A 7,502-nucleotide genomic window follows, 5' to 3' on the forward strand; every position below is an offset into this window, starting at 1 on the left:
CCCCGCGCAGCCAGGCTTCAGGCCACCCAGCTCTCCTGATTCAGACCTGTTGTTTTTGAGAGGAGAACCAGAGAGGAAGGGAAGGAAGGGAAGCAAGAAAGAAAGAGAGGAAAGAAGGGGAAGAAATCTCCTAGTCATCTGGTAAGTTTTTCAATATCTTAGTATAGTAAATCTAAAAATATCTTGTGCTTTTAGATGCTAAAAATCTAGCTTAGTTTGTACTAGTAGATTCGGTATTTAGTTCGTAGTTTAGTATTTAGATATACGGATATTTTGTGTTCTTTTAGATGTTAAAAATGTAGTTTAGTTAGTATAGTAGATTTGGTTTTCAGTTCATAGTTTAGTATTTAGATCTAGAAATTTTAATATTTTTATTATACAACCGTAGGATGCTAAGGCGTGGAAAAGCTGGAAAAGTAAGGTAATCTCAGTGCACGTTATTACGTTAACTGGTAGTCGTATGATTTAATCTTAGTTGCTTCCGGTTCTTACAACGAAAATGGTAAAGGTGGAGTGGTGTTCGGTTGACCGGAAATACCTTCGACCCTTTACCTCTGCCTAGTGGTGTTCAAGTGCCCATTTGCTTTTGCGACGATCCTTGCAAGGTAACCAAGTTCGATGAAGAGGACACGTATAGGCAGAGGTATTGGATGTGTTCCAATTTTACGTTTGAGCCTACACTTTGTCAGCGCCGCATTAACAATATGGTGAGGAATTGATGTTGTGCAATAATTATTTGGTGTCATATGACATCTTGCATGATTTTTTTTTAATAATTACATTTGTTGCAAACCCCTCCACCGCTATATGACTTTGAGCAGTGGATTGATACTGAGATCAAGCCTGAGAACAAGGAGGAGATGCACTACATGTTGCGTTGGGCGGCAGAGAACAAGGAGAGGATGGAGAAGAGGCTCAGAGAGGAGGCTGCAGAGAAGGAGCACAAGGAAGAGGAGGAAATGAGGCGTCTTGCTGCGGAGAGGGAGGAGAGGGAGAGGAAGCTTGAGCGTGCACGCCGAGCGAAAGCAGCGATGGAGGAGAACCCCGATGCCCTGAGGAAGGGAAAGTGACCTCGTTGTACTCAGTAGGCTCTGTTATTGGCTAGTACTCCGTTGTGTGCGGTTGGACCTTTCGTTGTGTGTCCATGGTTTATTCATGAATAATGTTGTGTGTTGTTGGACCTTTCATTGTGTTGTGCTTAGATCATGTACTCTATTATTTGCCGCACGATTTTCATTTGTAGTGATCGATTATTTTAATTGTGTGCTTTTAATTCTTAATTGGGAAATGTTTAGACTTGTATAGTGAACGCACGCGAACAATGAAAACTATTTAACTTCTTATCTAGATAGTGCAGTTCTCGCACATAAAGATAATCGTACACATCATAATCCTACAAATGATAAAAAATAAGAAGTCGCCCTACGCACTAAATCCATCCTCGCTTGAAACGAGGCTCTCCGGCACAACGACCACGCCTCGCTGCCCGCTGCGCTGCTCTGGTCTACTGCCGGTCGTACGTCCAAGGCTCCGGTGGGTGAACATCGCGAGTCGGACATCCTCCCGCTCCCTTTGCATGAGGTGTCGCGAGGTACTGGGTCGCGTCCTGTGTAGGACCCTGTGGTGTCCCGAGGTACTAGGTTGCACCCTGTGTAGGACCCGGAGCGTCTGCCAGCTGGGAGGGACCGAGCAGGTCGGGGTCCACTCTGAAAAGGTCATCGAACCAAGCATGGCCGCTGGACCTCACTGCCTCGTCGTGCGAATCCTTCGAAGTCATCCCTGGTCTGCGTAGCCTGTTATAATCACAAAGGAAATAGTTTTGTTAGTTTCGTTGCGTTCTTAAAATGAGTATAAAAATGTATGCATCACGCACCTACTGGTCGTATCTTCGGAGCAGCTGAAGAAGGACAAGAGGACCATGCGGATTGCATTTGCGGAACGGTCGTAATTTGATCAATTTCGCGGTACAGGATAATCATCTTTCTCATCCGACGAGTCCTCCACGGCACCATTGGCCTCCCCTCCTTTCATCTCCATCTGCTCTACTAACTCAGGAATTTCTTCGCCCTCATCAGCCTCTCCATTTGGTTTCCGAGATGTTACATCATGTTCTACATCTTCACGTTCTTGTTCTTCGTAATCAAATTTTTTGTTTCCACCTGCAGTACTCTGCACATCTTCTTCCGCTTCAACTTCATCACCTCCGACTTGTTCTTCAATATGAGTGCTAGGTCCACCCTTCATGAAAAATTAGACATACCATATGATTGGTAAACCTCTTCTCGTGAAACCATCTATGTAAGTCCAATATCTCGAAGTTCCTTCAAACGGAACTAACTCCCAAAAGTTTATGTCCGGCCGTCTTTGCACTGCAACCCTCACACACACATCTGCTTGATCTCTATCAACACCTAAGTCCCTACAGAGCTACTTGCATATGCCCCCCCCCCCAAGTTCTCTCTCTTGCTCTTGGAACACACTTGGTGAAACAGGGGAATCCACTCAAATCTACCCCTTCTGGACCATATCTAACCTCCCTCGGCCCATAGTTCACTTGAATATTTACACTATCCGACATGCCTGGCAACATACATGAAACGGGCAGTCTAAATTATTCTCACCACTATACATAAGTTGACTACAATAACGACCTCAATTGAATAAACAAACAACTATGTAACACTAAACCAAGCTTACTAACTAACTTTATCATAGCCATGCACCACAACAAATAAATCTAATAATGTTACCGAAAAACTATATTGTAATACCTAACTAAAAAATCATAATTTACTAACTACATTTATCGCAGTGATTTACCAAAACAAACAAATCTAATATTATTACCGAAAAACTATATTCGAATACCTAACCAAAAAATCAGAATTTAATAACTGCGTTTATTCTAGCCATTTACCATAACAAATAAATCTAATAATATTGACTCTATTTTACTTTATAAGCTAAATCAGTTATACTAACTAAGCTACATTTTCCTATCTAAAAATAGCTAAAAGTTTCTAAGTCTAGATCTAGATCCACTATTACTTCTAAATCTAGATCTACTAATATTTCTAAATCTCAGATCCACTAATATTTCTAAATCTAGATTTAAACTAAACTAAACTATACTGTAGTATACTATAATAAACTACGAGATTAAAAAAAAATTACCTGAGAAAGACAGAAGAAATTCCTTCCCTCTTCCCCCTCCTCCTCCTCCTCCTTTCGTTTTTTTTCTTCCCTCCTCCTCCTCTCCTCTCTTTCTTTTTTTTTCCTTTCCTCCTTTCCTCTTTCTCTTCCCTCTTCCTTCTCTGGCTCGCTGCTGGCGCGCTCTGGTGCGGGGGGAGGGGAGGGGCGCGGGCAAGTTATAAAGGGGGCGAGTGTCGCCGGCCCAGGCGGCGGAAGGGCCTTACCGCCGGCTGCCGCCTGGGGCGGCGGTGACGCCTCGACTCGCGCGTCGCAGTTATGCCGGCTGCTGACCGTTGGGCGGGAGGGCCGTACCGCCGGCTGGGGTGACGGTAAGGCCCTTCCGCCGCCTCGGCCAGCGGCAATAGCTTAGATTTGCAATTTTTCCATCCGACTATATATTTCTGCAAAATCAAAAAAATAAAAAAATTCGTGGTTGGACGTGGCCTTATATGGGCTGGAAGTTCTGCGTATTGGCGGGCGCGCGCGGGCATTTTTCTCGTGGGCTGAATTGGCATAGACTGTATAGGCCAGCCCAACTAAGACAATCTGCCCTTCACCTCACTGATTTCATAAAGTAAAATAATGGGCCATCTGTAAGACTGCAGGGTGTGATGAGGGTCCAAAGTTTCCAAATTGCAGTAAGAACCGGTGGCAAACTAATTTGGAAAAAGCCCTCTTCCCGACCCTCAACTTTAGTCGAAATTCATGGTCCCTCCATTCTCTTTTGATAGGGTTATTTTCAAATCTAAAAACTTCTCTTATGATAGTCTTATTTCAATCCAATTGTTCATCCTCTTAATGACTATCTCGAGCTTCACGCGTGACCCTTCATTCTTCCATACGAGATTATCTACGTGGGCATCAAAAAGTCTGAAGCTTAATGAATCACTTGTTTACGAGGAATAACTAATGTCATGTTTAAATGGATGATAAGTCGCATTATTTTTCCTTGTTTATTGTGCCAAGATGAAATAGGACTATCAAAAGAGAGTGGAGGGAGTATCAACTTAAACTCTTAAACTATCTGGTTTGCTACTCCCTAATTGCATTCATGAAATGTTAGTGAAAAACATTCATTTGGGGGCTGAACTTTAACAAAAGTTAACGATCTAAAGGAACACCACTTTTTTAAGAACAATCTAAAGAAACACCAGTATGCATTGATGGATCTACACAAAAATGTTACGTAGTAAACTATACAAAATAGACTTAACGCTATGTATCAAACATATGTTGAGGAGGTACTACTGCTACTGGATTTCATTTTATCTACTCCGAGGCTATAATTATGCACAACTCTATTGTCTGTACCAATGACCCTATGATTTCAGTATTAATGACAAAATGATTACTAGAAATGATATTTTACCAGCTAATTATACAAGGAGTATCTCGAAAGAAGTAAAGCTAAAGGAGCGACCTCAATACTTTGCAACTGCAATCCATTTACCAAACTTCTCCAAAGTCAAGCAGTCAACACCCGACTTTTTTATTTTTTGGCTCTTTTTTTTTAAAGATTCTCACAAATAGGCTCCCGGCGGAAACATTTCAAAATCTGCACCCTTAGCTTGGCGCCATCCACGCTGGCGCCGAGTGTACACGTCTCGGCGCAGAGGTTCTGGCGCCTAGGTCGTGGCGTAGCTGGTGACGTGGACGCTGACATGGCAGGGGCTTGGCGCCAAGGTGGATGGCGCCAAGCTTGGCGCTGTAGATCTTGGCACCAAGCTTGGCGCCATCCACCCTAGCGTCAAGCTTCGTATTTTAACCACACTCCTCCTTCCTGCCCGGGCCTTCCTCCTCTTCTTTCTCCTCCCTCTCGGGTTTTTTCTCTTCCCACTTTGCCCTACATCATGAATCGGTCTATTGGACCTTGGAAACTTTGATTTGATCCGTGAATCTTCGAGAGCAAGGTATCCTCGCTCCCTCATAGGTTTTTTTCACGTCGATTCGGTATATATTAGTCGGATTTTTGAACTTAGGGTTTCATGCAACCTTTGGATGTCAAGGCGTGGAAAAGTTAGGAAACCAAGGTAACCTCAGCGCACGTTGTTATGTTATGGGTTCATTGTTGTGGATCGAATGGAAAACCCTAGGTGTAGGTTTAATGTTAATTGCTTTCGGTTCTTATAACAAAAATGACTAAATTGTAGTTATGGCCGGATGACCGGAAATGCCTTCGACCCATTGCCTCTGCCTAGTGGTGTTTCAGTGTCCATGTCCTTTTGCGGCGATCCTTGCAAGGTAGCCAGGTCCGATGCAGAGGACACGTATAGACAGAGGTATTGGATGTGTTCCAATTTTGCGTTTGAGCCTACACTTCGTCAGTGCCGCATTAACAAGATGGTGAGAAATTGATGTTGTCTAATAATTATTTTGTGTCGTATGACATCTTGCATGATTTTTTTATTTTCTAACAATTGCATTTGTTGCAGACCCCTCCACCGCTCTGTGATTTTGAGCAGTGGATCAACACTGAGATCAAGCCTGAAGACAAGGAGGAGATGCAGGAAATGTTGTGGTGGGAGGCAGAGAAGAAGGAGACAATGGAGGAGAGACGTAGAGAGGAGGCTGCAGAAAAGGAGCACAAGGAAGAGGAGGAAAGGAGGCACATAGTAGTCTCCATTACTTGCTAGTTCTATGGTTTATTCATGAACAATGTTATCTACTATTGGACTTTTCATTGTGTTGTCATGTAATGCACTTTAAGTATGGGCGGTGACAAAAAGAAGTACCGACAGATGCTTAGGTCATCGCTAAATCAACACATGTCATCGAAATTTCAGCAAAATTTCCTCTGTTTTTTATGCATTCCATACACAAAAGTGAGATGAATATTTAACATCAATACAACATGTTCAAACATACAAATATATGCCACATTCATAATGAAAGTCCACAAAGTCCATAATGAAAGTCCACAATAGTACATATACATAATAGTTCATAATAAAAGTCCATATACACATTAGTTCATAATAAAAGTCCATATACACAATAGTTCATAATGAAAGTCCACAAAGTTCATGTTATTACAGAATAACATCTACCACAGACCCTCACTGCCTCCTAGTCTTACCCTTACCCTTGTGACCAAGAGCGTCGGTGCCTGGAGTGTAAGGGGAAGGTGGACGGCGTCTCCTAGTGCCTGCAGGCTGTGTAGGCTGAGTCAAGGGAGCGTCCTGGAGCTAAGACGGGCCAAGCTCCTCGTGCCTCTCATCGTCCTCGTTGTCATCCTCGTCCTCGTACGCAATGCCTTTGGCCCGTGTAGCTGCTTGGCTAGACGAACCTATGCCTCCTCTGTTTGGGAAAGGAACGTGCACGTCTCGCGTCGTGGCTGTCCTGCAACCACAACGAGCAGCTGCACGGCGTAGCCGACGTGACAGTCTCTGTTGTACAAGAATAGGTTAAGTGAAAGAATTTAACGTATTAATAATATATTTGGAAGAATATTTAGAATCTTATGTCTAGGAAGCTACGCGTCTCGTCGTCCCTGACTCTTGGACGAAACTGCTCAATATCTTCAACCGAGCTTTTGAGGGTATGGCCCTGCAACAAAGTAAATGTACCATCACTAAGTCACTATCTACCTAAATTACTAAGTCACTATCTACCTAAATCACTAAATCTACCTAAGTCACTAAATCACTATGTCAATTAATCACTAAGTCACTTAACATAGAAAAATAAGGCAATTGACTTACCACTCTGTCCAAGATTGGTCCTGCCTCCACTTGACTTCCTACACAAGTACTTTGGTCGTACGCTGTGTCTTCATTGTCGGAGGACTCGATGTCGCCGTAGTCATCTTGTGTCCATTGTAGCCTCAGCCTGCAACGTATCGCACCTTGGTACCAAGCTTGGTATCGCCTATACTCACTGTTTATGTGCAGCTTGTTGTTCTCGTCCACATTGTCATGGAACTCCTCCCATTGCTCAATGCAAGGCTAGTGGTATACGTGCCACTGGAAAACCTTCCTAATCTTCTTACGATCCAACCTGCACATCACATAAGATGTTATAACTTGCCTATAGTCCTATAACTTGCCCATAGTCCTATAACCTAAGTTAATATAATTAACCATCATGAGATAATTGAAATAGCAAAACACTTACTTGTGTAACTCTACGCAAGTTGAGAATGGAGCCGTTGGCCAAATCTATCTCATGCCAAACTGGCATGCAACTCCATCAAGCAGGTGGAACTCGACGGCATAGAAACATATAAGAGGGCACCTCATCCTGTATAAGTCATCATCGCTCACACACATGGTGCTCAAAGGAAAAGTAAGTGCCCCCTCTCCTACGTACGG

Source organism: Setaria italica, chromosome VI (genome assembly GCF_000263155.2).
Source record: "Setaria italica strain Yugu1 chromosome VI, Setaria_italica_v2.0, whole genome shotgun sequence".
Taxonomy (NCBI): domain Eukaryota; kingdom Viridiplantae; phylum Streptophyta; class Magnoliopsida; order Poales; family Poaceae; genus Setaria; species Setaria italica.